Here is a 23,266-nt window from a genome sequence, read left to right on the forward strand (position 1 = left end):
CTTGACCTCCACTCCATCCTCAGTTTTTAGCGGTCCCACTTCTTCTTTCTTTGTTTTTTTCCTATTTATATGACTATAGAACCTTTTACTATTGGTTTTAATTCCCTTTGCAAGGTCCAACTCTACTTGACTTTTAGCCTGTCTCACTTTATCCCTACATATTCTGACCTCAATAAGGTAGCTTTCCTTACTGATCCCTCCCTTCTTCCACTCCCTATATGCTTTCTGCTTTTTCTTAATTACCTCTCTAAGATGCTTGCTCATCCAGCTTGGTCTACAACTCCTGCCTATGAATTTTTTCCCCTTTCTTGGGATGCAGGCTTCCGATAGCTTCTGCAGCTTTAATTTAAAATAATCCCAGGCCTCCTCTACCTTTAAACCCATAAATTCTTCATTCCAATCCACTTCCCTAACTAATTTCCTTAATTTTTGAAAGTCAGCCCTTTTGAAATCAAAAACCCTAGTTGCAGATTTATTTTTGTTAATCCTTCCATTCAGTTTGAACTGAATTAGCTCATGATCACTTGAGCCAAGATTATCCCCTACAACCATTTCCTCTATGAGATCCTCATTACTCGCCAAGACCAGATCTAAAATGGCATCCCCTCTAGTCGGTTCAGCAACTACTTGTTGAAGGAATCCATCAGCTATCGCATCTAGGAAAATCTGAGCCCTATTATTATTACTAGCACTCATCCTCCAGTCTATATCTGGGAAGTTAAAGTCTCCCATGATCACACAGTTTCCATTAGTATTTACTTTATTAAAAACATTAAAAAGGGCTCTATCCATATCCAAATTAGATCCCGGTGGTCTATAGCACACCCCAAGCACTATCCTAGGGGAGGCTCTAATAGTTTTCTTCCCCAATTTAATTATTGCCCAGACAGACTCAGTCATATCCATTTCATCGCTTCTTAAATGATAAACTCTCAAGCTATGCATTTTTAATAAACAAGTCAGCAGCCATAAACTACACACATTCTTTATAACTGGTAATCAACTTTCCACATATGCATTTCAGAAGATGAGGCAGTTAACTACAAAACTAATTTTTACACCAATAAAGGTTCACTATTACTCTGTATTGGTTTTCCTGTTCTATAATATGATGTGTAAGTATGGTTTCCTGTGTTCTTTTCATATAAATATGACTTCCATGGATTTGTTATCTGGCATAGATAGAGTAGATCAAAGTATTATGAGAGTTTATGTACTTGTACCTACAGATGTAGAGAAATATAAACCAGAATATCATATTATTTAAGCAGCAGTAGTGATTGTATAACTAAAAACGGTATCAAACTCAAAGGGATATGTAATGCATATGTTCAAAAAGATAGAGTTAAGCTTGCGTGCACAACTTTAACAATTGTGGGCCTACTCATGCTAAATCTTGCAACCTTACTCTAATATTTTGTTTTTAAATTAAATTTCTTAGTGGTTTTTTTTTAAAGGGAAAGATAGAAAAATAAAATTGTACTGTATGGAACTATTTGACTAGACACATACTACGAGAATCATAGAATATCAGAGTTGGAAGGGACCTCTGGAGATCATTTAGGCCAACCCCCTGCCCAGAGCAGGACCAATCCCCAACTAAATCATCCCAGCCAGGGCTTTGTCAAGCCTGACCTTAAAAACTTCTAAGGAAGGGGATTCCACCACCTCCCTAGGTAACGCATTCCAGTGTTTCACCACCCTCCTAGCGAAAAAGTTTTTCCTAATATCCAATGTAAATCTCCCCCACTGCAACTTGAGACCATTACTCCTTGTCCTGTCATCTGCTATCACTGAGAATAGTCTAGATCCATCCTCTCTGGATCCACCTTTCAGGTAGTTAAAAGCAGCTATCAAATCCCCCCTCATTCTTCTCTTCCGTAGATTAAACAATCCCAGTTCCCTCAGCCTCTCCTCATAAGTCATGTGTTCCAGACCCCTAATCATTTTTGTTGCCCTTAGCTGGACTCTCTCCAATTTATCCACATCCTTTTTGTAGTGTGGGGCCCAAAACTGGACACAGTACTCCAGATGAGGCCTCACCAATGTCGAATAGAGGGGAACGATCACGTCCCTCGATCTGCTCGCTATGCCCCTACTTATACATCCCAAAATGCCATTGGCCTTCTTGGCAACAAGGGCACACTGCTGACTCATATCCAGCTTCTCGTCCACTGTCACCCCTAGGTCCTTTTCTGCAGAACTGCTGCCTGGCCATTCAGTCCCTAGTCTGAAGTGGTGCATTGGATTCTTCCGTCCTAAGAGCAGGACTCTGCACTTGTCCTTGTTGAACCTCATCCGATTTCTTTTGGCCCAATCCTCCAATTTGTCTAGGTCCCTCTGTATCCTATCCCTACCCTCCAGCATATCTACCACTCCTCCCCATGCTGTGCTGCCCAGTGCAGTAGTCTGGGAGCTGACCTTGTTCGTGAAGACAGAGGCAAAAAAAGCATTGAGTGCATTAGCTTTTTCCACATCCTCTGTCACTAGGTTGCCTCCCTCATTCAGTATGGGGCCCACATTTTCCTTGGCTTTCTTCTTGTTGCCAACATACCTGAAGAAACCCTTCTTGTTACTCTTAACATCTCTCGCTAACTGCAACTCCAGGTGTGATTTAGCCTTCCTGATTTCATTCCTACATGCCCGAGCAATATTTTTATACTCATCCGTGGTCATTTGTCCAATCTTCCACTTCTTGTAAGCTTCTTTTTTGTGTTTAAGATCAGCAAGGATTTCACGGTTAAGCCAAGCTGGTCGCGTGCCATATTTACTATTCTTTCTACACATCGGGATGGTTTGTCCCTGTAACCACAATAAGGATTCTTTAAAATACAGCCAGCTTTCCTGGACTCCTTGCCCTCTGGTGTTATTCTCCCAGGGGATTCTGCCCATGAGTTCCCTGAGGGTGTCAAATTCTGCTTTTCTGAAGTCCAGGGTCCATATTCTGCTGCTCTCCTTTCTTCCCTGTGTCAGGATCCTGAACTCGACCATCTCATGGTCACTGCCTCCCAGGTTCCCATCCACTTTTGCTTCCCCTACTAATTCTTCTTGGTTTGTGAGCAGCAGGTCAAGAAGAGCTCCGCCCCTAGTTGGTTCCTCCAGCACTTGCACCAGGAAATTGTCCCCTTCAGTTTCCAAAAACTTCCTGGATTGTCTGTGCACTGCTGTATTGCTCTCCCAGCAGATATCAGGATGACTGAAGCCACCCATGAGAACCAGGGCATGCGGTCTAGTAGCTTCTGCGAGTTGCCGGAAGAAAGCCTCGTCCACCTCATCCCCCTGGTCCGGTGGTCTACAGCAGACTCCCACTACGACTTCACCCTTGTTGCTCACGCTTCTAAACTTAATCCAGAGACTCTCAGGTTTTTCTGCAGTTTCATACTTGAGCTCTGAGCAGTTGTACTGCTCCCTTACATACAGTGCAACTCCCCCACCTTTTCTGGTCTCCCTATCCTTCCTGAACAGTTTATACCCATCTGTGACAGTACTCCAGTCATGCGAGCTATCCCACCAAGTCTTTGTTATTCCAATCACATCATAATTCCCTGACTTTGCCAGGACCTCCAGTTCTCCCTGCTTGTTTCCCAGGCTTTGTGCATTTGTATATAGGCACTTGAGATAACCCGCTGATCGCCCCTCATTCTCAGTATGAGGCAGGAGCCCTCCCCTCTCCTGCTCCCCTCTCATGCTCCTGCTCGTGCTTCCTCCCGGTATCCCACTTCCCCACTTACCTCAGGGCTTTGGTCTCTTCCCCCGGTGAACCTAGTTTAAAGCCCTCCTCACTAGGTTAGCCAGCCTGCTGGCGAAGATGCTCTTCCCTCTCTTCGTTAGGTGGAGCCCGTCTCTGCCTAGCACTCCTCCTTCTTGGAACACCATCCCATGGTCAAAGAATCCAAAGCCTTCTCTCTGACACCACCTGCGTAGCCATTCATTGACTTCCATGATTCGATGATCCCTACCCCGGCCTTTTCCTTCCACGGGGAGGATGGACGAGAACACCACTTGCGCCTCATACTCCTTTATCCTCCTTCCCAGAGCCACGTAGTCTGCAGTGATCCGCTCAAAGTCATTCTTGGCAGTATCATTGGTGCCCACGTGGAAAAGCAGGAAGGGGTAGTGGTCCGAGGGCTTGATGAGCCTCGGCAGACTCTCCGTCACATCGCAAACCTTAGCCCCTGGCAAGCAGCAGACTTCTCCGTTTTCCCGATCAGGGCAGCAGATAGATGACTCAGTCCCCCTGAGGAGAGAGTCCCCGACCACCACCACCCATATTTAATAGCATAAATACATAACTGTGCCTTTACTCTTTATCAGTTGTACTCTTTCATAAGCTAAATAAATTGATCATCTTGAGTCTCTCATCATAAAGTGCATTTGCCAGACTTCAAATCATCTTCTCTGAACCTGCTCAATTTTTCAATTTTCTCTTTTCTCTGGTGCTCAGCTATAGTCTCACCAATCCACATTGCAGTATCTCACTGATGAGCAGACCATTGTCATGATAAACTCTAATGTGAACAGGAACTATATACAGAAATTAGGTGACAAACTTTCTGCTCTCTGTGTAGCTTCAGTCTGCAACTGCCCTATCCTGGGCTTCTTTGTGTCTGCTCCCAGCAGGAAGTGTGTCCCAGGAAACCAAAGACTGTATTTGTATATAGAGTGTACAGGAAGTCTACACTTCCTGGAGAACTTATTCCACAGCACATCTTCCCATTTTAGATCCCTTTTTAATATGCCCTGAGTAATTTAATAGTGTTTTTGTTTAAATTATCAAACTATTACAAATACACTAACTGACTTAACTGTTCAGTTTGCTTAAACACAATGCTAACAAGTCTTGATCAGTCTTTCAGGGTGTTTCAGCAATCTTCCTAGTCTGCTGTATTGCAAGCCCCCTTTAGTCAAATTTCTTTATTGTAATATTTTTTTTATTGTACTTTCCTAGTCTTTTTCTCACTATCACAGACTCCTTAATCATCCTTTGTTTTTGTCTTATATCTAGTAATTGAGCATTTATAGGTCTATAGTAGAGGAGTTCAGGAGGTGACTTTCCATATTGCAGTGGTTATCTCTATAGTTGAGCAGTGCTAAATGTGTATCTTCTCTTGCATCTATTGCTTTTTTGTGCAAGTTCTTCACTATATGTACTCCATATTCAGCTAATCCATTGGCTCTAATATATATGGGAAGATATAAAGTGGTGAGCTAGAGCCAGTTCGCGCGAACCTGTTGTTAAATTTAGAAGCCGGTTCTTAAAGGGGTGGGCAAACTGCGGCCCGTGGGACCATCCTGCCCGGGGAGGCTCCCTTGTGAATTTTTACTTACTTAGCAGGACTGCGAGCCTTCGACAGCACTTCGACGGGGGGTCCTTCACTCGCTCTGAGCCTTCGTTGGCATTCAGTGCCGCCAAAGACCCGGAGCGACTGAAGGAACTGGTTCTTCAGCTTCTGGCAGTTCATCACTGAAGATATATATGTCTCATGTCATGACGAATGTCACACATGTTAGCAAAGTTCAGGAATTCCCTATTCTTGAACAGTGGTTGTTGTCAGTTATTACTCTTCTTGGAATTCCATGCCATGCAAATACAGATTTAATGTGCCTGACAACTGTTGCTGCTGTGGTATATTCAAGTGAGATTACTTCTGGGAAATTAGTGAAGTAGTCCATTATAACGTGGTCTTATGATCATGTCTTCCCAAGTTGAACTTGTCAGTTCCAACTTTGTCCCATAGAACTCCAAGTTGATTGCATGGTAACGCTGGTTCCTTCTGCTAAGAATCTCTGTACTTTTGTACACCTGCTCACCATTTATCAGGAAGTTATTATTTCCTCAGCAAGTAATTGCAGATTTTCCATCATTTATGAAAGGCCTCTCATGATAGATGATACAGAATGATAGCAGAATCTCAACAAAGCCTTGCTTTATCATCATACCACACATGGTTATTTTGAAACCCTGATAACATATGCCTAGATTAATACTAGTGCTGCTATCTGATTTATTAATAATTTGTGCTGATTTTCTTCTTTCCTGCTCCCTCTCCAGTAATATGCTGTGTCTTAGCAACCTTTCATTTGCTCTTGGACAATTATAATTTAGTAATTAGAAATAATAGAACCTTTTGACTAGTTAAAATAATGTCTCTGCTCATTTCTTAATTCATGTACAATCCAGACTCCCTATGATTAGGTGATCCTGATTTATCTTTTTCCTTGGACACTTAAATCTAAATATAAAATGAAATCTATCAAAGGCAGGCTGAAGTGAAGACATCCTCTTGTGGCAAAGAAAACCTCATCAAACAGAGAGAATTTTTTTCCCCTGCATAACACGCTGTGCCAGGTGAAAGGAAAGAGGAAAAAAAGTATATTATATAACTGTCAGTTTTTATAACATCATAGGCTTTCATGAAGATTCAATATTCTAAGTGATGTCATAGCTGCCTCAGGAGGATGAATACTTGTATGCTGCATAAGATAGTGATTCATTACTATGATGGCACAGAAATGGAAATGCATTACTTACAGCATCAAGAGCTAACTCAAACTCACTGGGATTTCCGTGATTCCATGTCAACTTGTCTTAGAACTGCTTTTAAGTCTTTTGTTCATGGACGACATCAGAAAATAATGACATCAAAAACACATCGTGAGAGACAGTCTCTGCCCCAAAGATCTTACAGTCTAAATAGACAAGACAAAGGGTAGGGAGGGGAGTCAGAAGCACAGAGAAGTGAAGTGACTTGCCCAGGTCACGCAGCAGGTCAGTAGCAGGGCTGGGATTAGAACCCAGATTTCCTGACTCTCACAATCTGGTGCCCTCTCCACTAAATCTACCTGATTTGTGGCTGTAGACAGGTAGTTAGAGTCTTAAATGTTGGCAATGTATTCTCAGTTGAGACAGAACATTTCAAGGTTGTTTTAAAAGTCTTTGTTTTTTAAGATGTTCAATTATGTCAGATTTTAACCTATAAGTCAAAAAGGGCAGGTCCTCGTGTCCTGTCCGAAACGTCCATATCTCCAGTCCCCACCCCCCACCTCCCTCCAGAAGGGGAAGAAAAAAATCTTCTCAGACATAAGGACTATTTGTATTAAATATTTTTTAAGTGTGTGCACAGGATTTATTCCAACATAGATTATGAGGACTGTATTTTCTCGTTCAAAAGCATGCCGATATATAACCATCAGTTGAAATAGGATCACATAGGCACATCCCAGTTAAATTAACTACAGATATCAGAGTAGTAGCTGTGTTAGTCTGTATCCGCAAAAAGGAAAGGAGGACTTGTGGCACCTTAGAGACTAACCAATTTATTTGAGCATAAGCTTTCAGTTTATGCTCAAATAAATTTGTTAGTCTCTAAGGTGCCACAAGTACTCCTTTTCTTCTAACCACAGGTAGTAATCTAAAATCTTTGACCCTTTCCTAACTCTCTCTTGTATTTGTAAGTCCCATTTTTATTGCTACTCTCCCCACCACCCATCTTGCTCAATGTGGATTTGTTTGCCTGCTCAGTTTACTCTGCTCTCTATTTCATTCTATACAGAGATACCAGCAAAGAATGGTTGGAGAGAGGAGCCTGCCACCAGTGGCTTCTCACCTGCTAAACAAAGCAGCCTCCAGTGATGGCAAGAAAACATTATTAAAATGCTGTCAACATGCAGGCTGATTTTAAAAACTGAGGAAACCCTGGTTGAAATGGGACTCCGAACAATTATACCTAAATATGGCACCAGTTTTGACTTTAGAGTTTCCATTTATTGCAACATGTAGGAAATATAAAAACTAACTTTAAATAATATAAAAAGAAAAGGAGTAGTTGTGGCACCTTAGCGACTAACCAATTTATTTGAGCATAAGCTTTCGTGAGCTACAGCTCACTTCATCGGTAGCTCACAAAAGCGTATGCTCAAATAAATGTATTAGTCTCTAAGGTGCCACAAGTCCTTCTTTTCTTTTTGCGAATACAGACTAACATGGCTGCTACTCTGAAAACTTTAAATAATATAATTCTTACTGGCCTAACAGAGAAATAGAAACAAACAACTGAGAGACCATCCTTCACCATATGCCTGGCTTGTACATTTTGTAGCCTGACTGGCAAATGGTAAATCACTGTTCACATCTTAGGTAAATCCAAATAAGACCGGTTTCAGAGTAACAGCCGTGTTAGTCTGTATTCGCAAAAAAGAAAAGGAGTACTTGTGGCACCTTAGAGACTAACCAATTTATTTGAGCATGAGCTTTCATGAGCTACAGCTCACTTCATTGGATGCTGCATCCAATGAAGTGAGCTGTAGCTCACGAAAGCTCATGCTCAAATAAATTGGTTAGTCTCTAAGGTGCCACAAGTACTCCTTTTCTTTTTTTTCCAAATAAGACAGGTATCATGCATTGCAGATTAAAAGCTATCCATGTACACATACAATAATTAATACTTCACTTCATTTATTTGAGTTGCTGTTTAGTTTTAACATGCTGCTGTAATCGGATATATTCTCATTAAGGACTTAATCCAATTCCTATTCAAGTCAATGGAAGGAGACAGGAAAGGGAGTTGAATGAGGCTCAAAGTGTTTGATAATCAGATTTCTTCACAACTGAAATACAGAATTGTCTTTAAAAGAATGTAAGAATTTACATGTAAACTTTCAAGTAGGTGTGATATGCAGAACACATGTTTACAAGAACCCATGAAGTGTTTTGCTGGTTTACTGAATCTGACACCAAACAGAAAAGTTATAAAGGCTCAAAAGCAACCTTTTGTTTGTTTTACTTATTCTACTCACTAACTACATTTCCATTTAATTTGCAGCATACCTGACAAACCCACTTTGGGATTAAGACTCTTGTCCTTTGTTCCAAAAAGCCTGAAAAAATCTAAACTGTGATCTCACTCCTGGACCCTCCAGACTCCTTTGAACAAGATTTCACTGCAAAAGCCACCGCTCCAAACAATGTGCTGTTTCCCACTACAGGAATCTTAAAAATAATACTCTTTCCAACAACTGCTAGAGGATGTCAAGTACAAGACAAATTTTAGATTTACACCAAGAAATCCATGCCAAAAATTAGTGATATTCCCCTTAAGAAAAAAGTTGAACTGTAACCATAAACACTTTGAAATACAGCATACGTAAAATCTTACTTTGGTTTCTTCAGAATCTGCTGATGTCCACCGGACTTCTCACCTAAGGAAAAAAGACAGAATGATCAAGTTTTGGGAAATGCCTAATATATTTTCCATTAGAGAGTTTCTAAAAGAAGGTCAAGAACAAGCAACAACATTTTTATATTTTACCTTGAATCTCAGCTGCCCACTGAATGCATCTGATGAAGTGAGCTGTAGCTCACGAAAGCTTATGCTCAAATAAATTTGTTAGTCTCTAAGGTGCCACAAGTACTTCTTTTCTTTTTGCGAATACAGACTAACACGGCTGCTACTCTGAAACAGTACATGTTAGTCATTCAGTATCTAACAGTAAAGGATACTGACTGATGTTTTTACAGAGCGCGTAGAAGAAAAGGTATTTTCATTCATTTATATAAAGCAGACAACTATTTGGGTTACAAATAAAACAAAGTCTGACATATAAAAGAGAAAACAAAATCCTCTGTAATGAATTACCATCACCTTCTACATGTTAGTCTATGAAGAGAGACATAATACCTGCTTTATATGCATGATATTACATACTCCAGACTAGCAGGTAAGGATAATCTGTGTGTACTCTTTGGACTCAATCAACAACAATTTTTATGATCTTTTGGGAAATACAGGTCTGACTGTGTACATAGTCCTGAGCATTAAGGACCTGACCCAGTGCCCAGTGAAGTTAATACAAAGCCTCTTGTTAACTCCAATGGACTTTGGATCAGGCTCTAAGAGAAGGATTAATATTAAAAAAGGTGCATTTCATTCTCACTGACCAAATGTATTCATTTCCAAAGTATACTACAGATGACAGACTCTACATTCAGAGGCAAAGTTCCTTCAACTTAAATTCCTCTTTTGTGAACAGTAGCTACAGTCTTTAAAATCAGTCTCCTTTAAAACAAAAACATTACAAAGAAAAGAAATACAAAGGCATTGACCTAAACTTTTCAGCAGAGGAATGGACATGAGAAGCGCTCAGATATTATTGTACTAATTATAGAGCAACTACTGGAGCTGACTGGAAATTTTTCAATGAATAGATTTTACTGATAGAAAAAATTTCTTGTGCTCACATTTTTGCCAAAAATACTGACATTTTCCCAGCCAGGCTTAAAATGTCCCTAGAGAGAGAGGTAAGTTGTGATCATTAGTGGTACACTCAGAAACTTACACAGTTCTGAACCACCTTTGATTAATCAAATCCAATTTTTTTTCCTGCAAATTTTGTAAGGCACAAATACACACTGAACTGTCAACAGTAAATAATATTTGGATAGTACCGTGAATGTCATGCTAACTAAACACATGGGAAAGGCTCTCTAAAGCTGATGCAGTGAGGTGTAACTTGTAACACTGCAAGGACTGAGTCCAACGTAGGGTAGGCAGTACTCTATAATAGTGCCTCCGTCCTTCCAAGACCCTGCCAACAGGAGCAGATTTAACTCCAGTAATGCAAACCCCAAGCATTCAAATATGAGTCAGGCCTCCAAAAGTCTTGAGGTTGGCTTTAAAATAGTGAGTTTAAAAACAAACAAAAATAATAGATTTTAGGCTCTCCCCTTCTTCCCCCGGAAACCATTTCCGAGCCTTTAGGGTGCCCTTGGGTCATGTTCTCAAGTTTTTTTCTCAGAAACCATAAGGGTTAGTAAGATGTGGTCTTTGTTTGTTTGTTTGTTTGTTTGTTTAAATGAAAGCTGAGATTCTCATGTAATGACTAGACTTCAGGAACTGGGGCTTTAAGACAAACTCCAAATATCATGAGACTCACAATAAAATTGTAAGAGTTGACAAAAGTGTAACTCCCGTCAGGGGCTCCACAAAAACGCCAGAGGAAGAAGTTGCTGCAAAGAGAAGCAGGGCACTCCCTGGCAAAAAACCCTTCTTGATCATCCTTGGATCAGGCTGCCCTGCCCATCACCCAAAGCATGGGAGGCTATGGCTAGTTTCTACAGTTACATTTTCCTCTCCAGTGCATTTTCTGCTACTGGAGCCCTGCCTAGAGCGTGGGAACATGGGTATGCCCAATGGGACCACTCTGAGCCTGCTACCAGTTTGCACTGCCTCTTTCGTGACCCCATCAACAGCACTGGCCAATCAGGGGGATTAGCAGCAGCAGGACGAGTCACTGCCACAGCCAGTCATTTCTCATTCAGGATGAGGGCTGGTACGAGCAGGAGGAGAAATGGGAGGGGGATGCTCAGGAGGGAAAGGTCCAAGGAGCTGTTTCTGCAGCAGCAGCCGAGGGCCAGAGGCCTAAAGAGATCAGGAACATCACTCCACCCCAGGAAGCCAGCAGGACTGGTAGCAGCCATCCAGGAGGAGAGGCAGCCCAGGAAGAGGAGAGTGCACCCCAGCATTGAGTGCATTAAAATACATACATTTTGCTTGAAAAGAGACCACTTAAAAAGTGCTGGTCTTAGGGGAAATTTTCACAAGAAACGTTTGAGTTGTGAATTCATATAAAAATGAAGAGACAAAAAATTAAACACCATTTCTGAGAAGTTTTGCATATTATCTGTTCAGCATATGGTAACGTGGCTTTTGATTTCACTGCTGTTTCCCCTCATTCCCCAGCTGCACTACTCTAATAAGTAATAAATAATAATAATTTCTATTTAACTACAAAACAATTGGGAGTTTGTGAACATATTACTGCTCTAGCTGTTCCTTTCAACACTATGTCTCCACATCTGCCTCACTAGTAATTCTTCAGGGAAAAAACTAAGGGTCTGACCCTGAAAGGACTTACATGCCTGAGTAATTTTACCCATGTAAATAGTCCCACTGAAGTCCTGCTCACAAGATCAGAGGCATAAAATAGCCATGAATTAACTTTTTCCAGTAAGCATGCTAGCGGTAGGGGAACTCAGCTTATGTGAGCTGCAGCCTAATTTGGGGTAGGTATTTCCACAACAACTAAGAGAGGAATTAAAGACAGTGATATTTTTAGAAAAAAATTAATTAAATATGAAAAGAAGCTGCTGTTGCTCAAATAAAATATTTAATGGGCTGGCTGTGGATACAATCTTTATTATGTTCAGAAGCTAAACATTTATCAATATAAATCAAGAATGGTCTTTCTTTAGATAAAATGGGTAAACAATTTTGCACTGCTTCCTGCACAGCTGTATCTTCTATAGTGCCTGCCACTGTAATATCTAATTATCTAACTTCCGCTGCCCTTGGGGACCTCTGCAGCTGTAGAGAACGGGTCAAGATTTGCCCCTTTTATACATATTTTGGCTTATGTTCTTTCAATAAAAGTAACATCATCTAATTTGTTTTCTGGATATTCTCAAGTATTTCTCTCTCCTTCATGCATATTTATCCTCCTCTCTACTCACCAACACCCACCATTCTAAAAATCCTGGAGTCATTGTACTTATTTTACACTGTAGTCATGTCTGCTTCACTTCCACCCAGTCCTCTCTCTTTCATGCTCCCACACAGTCTCCTTCTTCCTACTCAATCTTGCAGCTCCCCGTTTTTGGAACAATTTCCCTCTTCCTTAGTACCAAGTGACCTGCCTCCTCTGAACATACACTTCTTTCACGCAGCCTTTCAGTGAGGACCTCACTCGTGAGCCACTCTGCTCCCATTTTTTCATTTGATGTTTCTTGCTTGTATTATAGTCATGTTTGTTATGGTCCAAACATACAGTTTACAGAGGCAAAAATTCCTATTAAAAGACAAAGGGCCAAATTCAGCCCTGGCCACAACTGGCTGCAGCTCCATTAACTTCAATAGAATTGCACCTGCTTAATCTAGATCTGAATTGGGCCCACTGATTTTCAGTGGGCAATTTTGACCAAGTCAGAATGAAGGACTGCAGAATTGGGCCCTTAGATTTCAAAATAGCTGGGTCAGAGAACTTTTAACATTTCTGCAAAGCACATTGTTCACTTAAGGTGAAATTCACCACACGCCGAGGGCCAACACAAGGCCTATGCACCACTTACTTCCCACTCAACACTTCAGTCCTGGAAATATTTATGAACATTCTTAACATCATGCACATCAGCAGGCTGACCTCAATGGGGCTCCTTAAATGTGTAAAGTTAAGCACTGGCATGGATATCTGGAAGATTCTCGCTGAAGTCCTCAGGATAGGCTTTGTGATGGCTCTCTCTGCTGCGATGAATTTTACCCTTACGATGCACTTTGAATGATTAAGTATAATAATACCTCTTCAGGAAAAAGTATCTAAGATTGATCTTAGTGTAGCTGAGGCTTGATCAGTGACATGTAAATCCTTAAATCCCCCCTCTTTATTTTGCTTTCCATCTCTCACTGTGTCACATTACAGCACTTAGTTTCTGGGTTTGTTTCACTGCAACTAATAACTTTACTGGGGAGCGTGACAAGACTGTTCCATTTAGTCTGTGCTCCCTATTTCGCTTCATTTTTCCCAAACGTATTACTTTCCATTTTTTCATATCAGATTGTATTTCCATTTCTTGGTCCAGGCTCCTAAGAGATCTGTATCCCTCTGGATCTAGTTATAGTGTTAGCCATTCTATGTCTTACTTCCAATGTAATGAGCCTCATCCAGATCTGTACCTAACCAAGAGAGATCCCCAGAACCATTTACTGCCTGCTCCCTTCCAGCTAAAGGGGAAAAAAATGAAGAAAAAAAAATCAACAAAAATGTGCACCCTGTTTTTAATCCTCTTCTCTAACCAAAAGGTTATAATGATGATGATGATATTACAACTTAACTCTTCATCTTTCTTATGGAAACTCATTAAATGCTTTTTGAAAACCTAAACCTGTATGATCCAATGTCATTTCCTCCTTCTGTGATGGCAATGATACGGTCTGTTCCAAAACCTGTTGAATTTAATGGAAGACTCCTATTAGATTCAAGTGGGCTAATCTACTTTGGCTTGGGCTCTTAATGAACAAAAATAGTTAATTAAGCAAGAGTTTACTATCATAGATCTATGGTGAAAGTCTCCATCCCAAATGGTATCTTTCCTTTTCTTCCCTTATTAAAGCCTAAAAACTGTACCCAGTTGTTTTCCCTAAAGTGATAAATCATGTTTCCTCTAATATTGTTTCAAATACTTTTCCCCAAAAGAAACAAATAGACTACAGTATTAATACCATGTCTCAATTATTTTCTGTATAATAGTACTACAGTATGTTTGCCATTTCCAGTCCTTAAGGAAATTGCCCATTCCTCAAAAACCAATGTAGCAATGATCTAGAACATCACTGATTTCCTTCAATATATCGCTGTTTAATTTACTTTCTCTTGACACTAGAAAATGCTCTAACCCTGAATGGTTGTCCAGTGGGATAAGGGGATTGTGAAATTCCCTGTTCCTTGAGTACCGTTGCAAAAGGACTAAGCTAAAATTGCAGTCTGTGTCCTCAGAACCTAAGTTAAATACAATGATAGCATACAGAGAATGCCGAAGGAGGTTGTTTATAGTCACAGGAGCTGGCCAGCAGGCTTTGAAATCTATTATTTTTTTCAGGAAACCCTGAGGGCTGATTTCAAAATATATTGGCTGGCTCTCCTGATTATCCAAACTTTTTGGATGTCACCTGGACATTTTGATAATTGCGGTTCTAGCATAGGAGATGTTTGTGTACACACACACACAAAAAGAGAGAGATGTGCTACATTATTACATATGAAATCACACTTTGGGATGAGATACAGAATTTATTTTCCTAATGTAGGGTTTGAGCCACCTTCTGTTATTGTGAACAGCATAACTCACATTATCTTAATGGGAATAGAATAAGACTCATAGGATGCGGAAATATGAGAAGCTGAAGTACACTAATACAAGTAAGTCATGTATATCACCCTAGGTTGTGATATGTTCTTATTCAAACAATCATGCCACTTTTAATTAAAAAAGAATTTAGAAGATTTTAGTGCTGCTACTTATTGTTTCTATGAGACTATATCATGATCAAGAGGACCTTGTTTTTAATAAACTGAAAATGAGTCTAGTCAAGTAGAAATGACTGTGTGGGAAATGAAGACATTTCAAAGCACACCCATGATAGCAATAAGTAATGTCCTTTGTGTCTGGGTGATGATGCAGAAAGGATACGTATAAATGACGGCAGGTACAGAAAAGAATGTGTACCCCTTTTTATTTGTATATGCAATATAAAAGTAATAATTTTATATAGTATTTCAAAAAGAGACAAACATTAGCCTTTTAAGAGGGAGGGAGCGTGTGTGTGCATGTGTGTAGTGGAATAAGTCCAAGTCACAAAGTCTGGATTGGCATATGAACTTTTCCTAAATTTTGTGGTTTTCAGATACTTGGTTTTGTTTCAGGTCCATTTCCAGTAGAGCTGGGTGAATTTTTCAGGGAGAATAGTCTATTCAGAAAATAATGCAGTTTTGGTCAACCCTAAACTATTCACCAATTTGACATGAATAATTTCAACCATTCACAATATGGCCAGAGCAGGAGGTGATGGTGGCGTCGTTTCCCTCACTTATAACCTTTAAGCTGGTCATTAGGGCTCTCAGTTGGGGGATGTGACAAATCCAATTTTGAATGACCTCTCTGGAACAGACCCAAAAGGGACTTTTTCGATTCCCAGAAAATTCCCCAAACTTTCGGATTTGGGGTTCTACCTAAAAGCCCAACCCTTCCCCCATTTTTAACTGCTTCTGAATCAAAAGATCAGTTATTCGTCCAGCTCTAACCTGTAGAGCACAGTTTCTCTCTCTAATGTGTGCGCGTGTTAAATTTTTAATTTCCCCTGTTAAAAGAGCATTAAAGGTTGCATAGAGTGAATTAAGCACTAACAATTGAAGAAATGCCAAAGTTAAACTGCAACACACAACCTTAACCACATCCCTTTGTGCATACACATTAACAGTGTTAAGGAAATAGATGATGACCAAGAAACAAAACACAAAGTCAAATATGAAACTGACAAGGCAGGTGTTAAATGTCACTGCTCAAGTAATTCTGTGTCTGCTCTTTTTATCCCCTGTCCTATAATTCATGTGTATATTATCTCTTTCGATTTCTTGTTCATATATTTATCTGTAAAGCACCTCTCTCTCATACGCACTTTCATACAAGACTCTTTATAGGAGTATTTTAAATAGTTTTTAATTGAGATTTCTGAGGGATTTTTTTTAACAGAAAAAATAAATTCCACAATCTGGAGCTGTTTGGCTAGATTCCAGTGGAATACCAGGTTGTACCAAGTGATGACAAAGTGTGGAAAGGGCTCCAGTGTAGCCCTGACACACTGAGTACCCACCTCGACTACATGAATGCTGCTGTAATTTGTGTTGGCTGCCCACAACCCCAAAGGGCTGCTCTGTCAGCTTGCATCATGGAAGCATAGGGACTCCCTGGCTGTGCCCTCTTAACCTTGGCTACAACTCCTGCCACAGCAGGCAGAAGGAGTAGGGGTGAGGACCTGAGGGTGGCAAAGGAACAGCTATAGAGGCTTTCCACTCCAAGAAATTTCCTGCACAAAGGGATTCCTCCTGTGCCTGATTAAACTGATTTTAGGGCAGCTTTGCCCCACTGGAATTGTGCAATGTCGCCCCTCACAGGATCTGGCCCTAAGAGAGTAATATGCAAATAAAATGAAGCAAATTCTGAAAGCTAAATTGTGCCTCTCTCTTAGTGAAATCAATGGGGGTTATATTTATGTATGTATTTGAGGAAAGAATCTAATTCAAGTTGTCTTAATTAGCTCACATGTAAAAGAGACAAGCTTTTGAACTTTGCAGAGCTCTTCTTCAGGTCACTTTGTCTCTCTCACCAATAGAAGTTCATCCAATAAAAGATATTATCTCACCCACCTTGTCTCTCTCATATCATGGGACCAACACAGCCATAGCAAGACCGAAAACAACAATGTGCATAAGAGACACTGCTGCCCTAAAATATAGGATCTGACATTCTAACTTTTAAAAACTCTCAAGTCATGATATTCTCCCATTTATTTAAATTACTACTATGGAGTACTGAGCTGAACTGTTTGTCTTAAACTACAACATTGAAAAAAGATGTATTGTGTTAAACATAACAAGGGAATCCTCCTAATTCACGAGACGTAATTTTGAGCTGGAAAATACGATTAAACTTGTATTGAGAGTTGCTAGGGAATGAAATGAGACGGTTGCTAAGGTAAAACACTATCTGAAAATGCCTGACACATTCTCTCCAAAGGTTTTTATAGTTTGATCTTCCATTTTTGGCTTTGTGTTACCAGAAACTAAAAATTACATCAGCAGTGGGTATGCATACATACTGTTGCTAAGGATTGATGCAGTTGCCAGGTGAAAATGGCCTCCATTAGCCTGCCACAAATATCTAAATATGTTGATAGGAGTGGGCTGTTAAGGAGATAGTCTTGGAAAATTGAGTGACCTATTATTTCTCAACTGCCATCTAACAATAAATCAACTGGAGTATTCGTTGCTCATTCATTTTATACACACAAACTAGTTTTGGTGTTTTGTCTAGCCTACAACCCAATAAAGTACAGATGAAGTGAGTGTCTAACATAATGATGATAATTTAAATAAATGTCGTGCTCTAGAGAAAGTGAATCTCAACTAGGCATTCAGTAGGACCTATCAGATCATTATGACCTGGACTGCTAGCTGTTCATGTGGTTCTAACAGAGGTAGAAGATTGTTGTCCCTTTACATTTGATAACTGACCCTTTCAGTCTGTTTTTCCTTCTTTAATACTGTCTGACACACATTACATTACTTCTTTACTTCCTTCCTATGCCAGTGTTAGCACATAGGAACAAAACTAGTCTCTTCCATCCCACTCTCTGACATTTGGAGCTGCTTCCATCTGCTCTATGGTTTTGAGATAGACTATTCTGCCCTCTCTGCTAAGGATTCTTCTTAAGGTTTTGGTTTCACTTGAGAGCTTCATGTGTGAGAGAATCTGTGTATTGACATCCAGGATACATGCTGCAAACATGTCTAGTGCTTCTGTCTGATTCTCTGGAAATGAAGCATTGTTGGCAATTTCTCTGATCTCTTTGTTGGTGATGAAGTCTTTTAACCAATGCCCAGAATCTTTCCACACCACTTATTTGAGGGCATCTAATATTTTGGTGGCTCTCCAGACATATGCTAGCACAGAGATTACAGTTTAATTGAAAATTATCAATTTTATTCTTTTGCTGTATATCTTTGATTGCTGAATTTATTAAATGCTGTGTGTGCCTTTATATCCTTGATGTCACTTCCTTCTTGAGGTCTCTGTTGGCCAAGAGGGTGTTGCCCAGGTAAGAGAACTGTTCTACTTTCTTGATATTGTTGCCTTCTAATGTGATGTTACTACTTCATATCAGGGTTACAAAGATGTTTCTTTTAACATAACTAATTTTGAGCCCTGCTTGGCCTGCTGTTTTTGCCAGGTTGTCTTTGTTTGTAACTTTGCAGGGGTGTTGCTCAGTAGCACAATATCATCAATGAAATTTAGGTCTTCTAGGCATTTGCCATCTACACATGCTATATTACTGTTTGTGTTGCTAATACACATCTTCATTATTTAGTCTGTGGCAATGCCAAACAACAACAAAGAGAAAAAAGGCAGCCCTATTTCATGCCATTGTCCATGTGGATGATGTTGATGGCATCGTCAAAGTTACCTTGGAAGCAACTAAAAATATGCTCAAAGTAAAATAATGAAATAGATACTGTGAAATCAATAGACCAGGTTCTTTATTTACTGTGTGTCACAAATAGAACAGACATTCTTTCTAAGATACTAGTTAAAATAGTAGCGCTGCTGCCTTTCTGGCAATTTGCATAGTATTACCAATAATGCTTTGCATTGCAATTTTGCTGGTTAAACCTTGTCTGTCTTAGTCATTTCTGACAGCAACTCCTTAGTTATAAATCAAATTACAGAGGAAGGGGGGATGGCAGCAGCCATTTCACCAAAACATCCATGTAGAAGGACTAAAAGAACGTGATTGCAGTTTCAAGCCTAACTTGCTAGACACTATTATTACAATACACTACAAGTTATACGCATGTAATCTGCCAATCACACACAAGCATTGCAGAGACATTCAGTGATTCACAAATGCCACACAGATGCTTGTTGTATTAAGATGAAGCTATAAAAGTGCAGGGAGACCAAAATCTAAGATTTCATAAGAAAACTATAATGTTCAAGTTAGCTGGAGGATTCGCTCCATCTTTAGGAGTCATCCTTGAAGGCATTCCACCATCTCTCTCATGCCTTCCAGACGGCCCAAGAAACTGCTGCTGTGTTCTTGCCTTGGCTGCAGGTTTTAAAAGACAGATTTGTAGTAAAAGTCACTTAAGAGTAAGATCTCATGAAAACATCTGCCAGGGGTTCCACCCAAACTTAGAGGTAACTGTTGAAGTTACAAGAGCCAAGCCAGCACATGACTGCTCTTGTGTTATGGAAGCTTATGTCTGTAAGCTTAGCTTTGACTGACACATTATTTCCTCTCTGCACCCCAATCTATTTTCTGCCTCACTAAGCTTATAAAACTCTGCATAAATTCTCTCTCTCAGCCTGTTCTGTAATCCTGTGAACACATTGTCTTTCTGTTCATTCCTTCAGCCAGCAAGCACCAGCTGTTGGATCCTGGAAACAATTTTATTTATGTTAAAAAAAAAAAGATGATCAGAAAGCTGTGAAAACTGCAGAGTGTTGTGGCTATGCAGAAGTGGTTGAGTGAGAGTGTTTGACTTAGGTAAAAAAAATTATTAAGACTTCCATCAATCAATGTACAACCCAGCTCTGATTAAATCTGTTTATTGAGGAAAGATAAAACTCTGAATGTGCTCGTTCTGTAAACTAAACCAGTTTTGATTGTTCTGTGTAGGCATTAAACAGAAGTCACACTGAGAACTGAAAAAACTGGGATGAACTCAAATTAATAATCTTAACATAGTCTGCCATATTACAACATCAATTTTCCCCTTATTTTTAATGGGAAACAAACCCCAATGCATGTGCCCTTCATATTTTATCAAAGACATTTTCAAGTTTTCAAAAAAGAGAATGGAAACTATTTTTGAAGATTTCAAAAAGAGTTCGTTAACATGCACATATATTCTCTACATAGATATAAAAGTAACAAATTGCATGGATTATAACTACTCACATGGGGCAAAGCCTCAAGATGCTACTAAGGCTATGACTACGCTACTCTGGTAAGTTGACCTACGCTATGAAACTCCAGCTACGTGAATACTGTAGCTGGAGTCAACGTTACCATGGGGTCTCCACTGTGGGGGGATCAATGGGAAAAACTCTCCCATTGACTTACCTTACTCTTCTCATTGGGGTAGAGTACAGGGGTCAACTGGAGAGCGATCTGCTGTTGATTTGGTGGGTCTTCACTAGACCCGCTAACTCGACCGCCGGTGGATCGATCTCAGAACGTCGATCCTGGCTGTAGTGTAGACCTGTAATGTAGTCTCCATACTGGGCTGGGCTTTGCAGAGATATTACAGGTGAATGAACCCTTACCCTCAGGCTGATTTATAACCATTACCACAAATCTGAGGTTATATAGCCCCTACCACTGAAGAGAGGATGGGATCCATATATCACCTAACCCCTGTTACGCCTGCCTCTTCCCCCTAGAATGCAGGGAGTTTTCATTGGGCAAAACTCCTTGCCACACAAAGTGTTTTGAACACACTGTCTAGCCAATTCAAATCCTGCCTCCACTTGTGTAGCAGAACTGCACCACATTCATTGTCCATGGACCCTCTGTGGTTGCAGTAACAAGGGGAGGATGTGATCCTTATGGAACACTGCAGATCCCTGCATGGCTTAAGGGTGCACTAGAGAGGAGAGTGTGCTCCAGGACCTTCTTCATTACAATGCACCATACAGGAGGCGAGCAGAATGCTGGTTTTAGTGCTCCCTGAGCATGTGAGTGGTTAGTTAGTGTGTTCAACAGTGCTTTGCACTCCAAAACGGACATGTGGATGAGAAAGTGGCCTATACCTTACCCCTCAGAGCACCTGCTTGCATTTGGAGATTGGCACTGCGGGGAGAACATGTCTCATCCTTTTTCAAGCATAGTAAGTGCCACTGGTGCCCACATCCACCTCGCTGCTACTACATCCAGAATGCCTCAAACCACTTGCACACTACCAGTGTAGCTACAACCCCTCCCCCAGCCCCAAGTGACTATTGTGCTGATTTTGCCATTAATGAACAATGACCTCCACCTTTTCTTGTTGGTGTTACTAGAAATGGATCAGATGTAAAATGTAGTAAGAGAACCAAAAAAGTGCTACTGTGGCTGAACAACAAAATAAAAGAAGCCGTGAGAGGCTAAAAGGTATCCTTTAAAAAGTGGAAGTTAAATCCGAGTGAGGCAAATAGAAGGGAGCATAAATTCTGGCAAATGAAGTGTAAAAATATAATCAGGAAGGCCAAAAAAGCATTTGAAGAACAGCTAGCCAAAGAATCAAAAAGTAATAGCAAACATTTTTTTAAGTACATCAGAAACAGGAATCCTGCTAAACAACCAGTGGGGCCACTGGACGATCGAGATGCTAAAGGAGCACTCAAGGATGATAAAGCCATTGCAGAGAAACTAAATGAATTCTTTGCATCAGTCATCATGTCTGAGGACATGAGGGAGATTCCCAAACCGGAGCCATTCTTTTTATGTGACAAATCTAAGGAACTGTATCAGATTGAGGTGTCATTAGAGGAGGTTTTGGAACAAACAGTAATAAGTCACCAGGACCAAATGGTATTCACCCAAGAGTTCTGAAGGAACTCAAATGTGAAATTGCAGAATTACTAACTGTAGTTAAATAACCTGTCATTTAAATCAGCTTCTGTACCAAATGACTGGAGGATAGCTAATGTGATATCGATTTTTAAAAAGGGCTCCAGAGGTGATCCCAGCAATTACAGGTGGGTAAGCCTGACTTCAGTTCTGGGCAAACTGGTTGAAACTATAGTAAAGAACAAAACTGTCAGACACATAGATGAATATAATTTGTTGGGGAAGAGTCAACATGGTTTCTGTAAAGGGAAATCATGCCTCACCAATCTACGAGAATTCTCTGAGGGGGTCATCGAACAGGTGGACAAGGGGGAAATCTAGTGGATATAGTGTACTTAGATTTTCAGAAACCCTTTGACAAGGCCCCTCACTAAAGGCTCTTAAGCAAAGAAAGCTGTCATGGGTAAGAGGAAAGGTCCCCTTACAGATTGGTAACCGGTTAAGAGATAGGAAACAAAGGGTAGGAATAAATAGTCAGTTTTCAGAATGAAGAGTGGTAAATAGTGTTGTCCCCCAGGGGTCTGTACTCAGACCAGTCCTATTCGACATATTCATAAATGATCTGGAAAAAGGGGTAAACAGCGAGGTGGCAAAATTTGCAAATGATACAAAACTACTGAAGATTGTGAAGTCCTAGGCAGACTGCGAAGAGCTACAAAATGATCTCTAAAAAGTGGGTGACCGGGCAACAAAATGGCAGATGAAATTCAATGTTGATAAATGTAAAGTAATGCACTTTGGAAAGCATAATCCCAACTATACATATAAAATTATGGGGTCTAAATTATCTGTTACCCCTCAAGAAAGAGATCTTGGAATCATTGCGGATAGTTCTGTGAAAATATCAACTCAATGTGCAGTGTCAGTCAAAAGAGCAAACAGAATGTTGGGAATCATTAAGAAAGGGATAGATAGTAAGACAAAAAATATCATATTTCCTCTATATAAATCCATGGTATGCCCACATCATGAATACCAAGTGCAGATGTGGTCGCCCCATCTCAAAAAAAAGATATATTGGAATTGGAAAAGGTTCAGAAAAGGGAAACAAAAATGATTAGAGGTGTGAATGACTTCCATACGAGGACAGATTAATAAGACTGGGACTTTTCAGCTTGGAAGAGAGACGAGTAAGGGGGGATATGATTGAGGTCTATAAAATCATGACTGGTGTGTAGAAAGTAGATAAGGAAGTATTGTTTACTACTTCTCATAATGCAAGAACTAGGGGTCACCAAATAAAATTAATAGGCAGCAGGTTTAAAACAAACAAAATGAAGTATTTCTTCACACAACGCACAGTCAACCTGCAGAACTCTTTGCCAGAG

The 23,266-nt window shown here is 40.2% G+C and overlaps 1 protein-coding gene across 1 annotated transcript in view; it reads right to left on the reverse strand.

The window, feature by feature from the left end:
- PTPRD (protein tyrosine phosphatase receptor type D) overlaps nucleotides 1-9,175 on the reverse strand; it is a 624,822-nt gene extending 615,647 nt beyond the window's left edge. The window contains exon 1 of the mRNA XM_073345345.2: nucleotides 9,156-9,175. The gene's annotated coding sequence lies outside the window, so the exon portion shown is untranslated. The remainder of the gene's footprint in view (nucleotides 1-9,155) is intronic.
- Between the last annotated feature and the right edge of the window lie 14,091 nt (nucleotides 9,176-23,266).

The sequence above is a fragment of the Lepidochelys kempii genome, chromosome 5 (genome assembly GCF_965140285.1).
Source record: "Lepidochelys kempii isolate rLepKem1 chromosome 5, rLepKem1.hap1, whole genome shotgun sequence".
Classification (NCBI taxonomy): Eukaryota; Metazoa; Chordata; order Testudines; family Cheloniidae; genus Lepidochelys; species Lepidochelys kempii.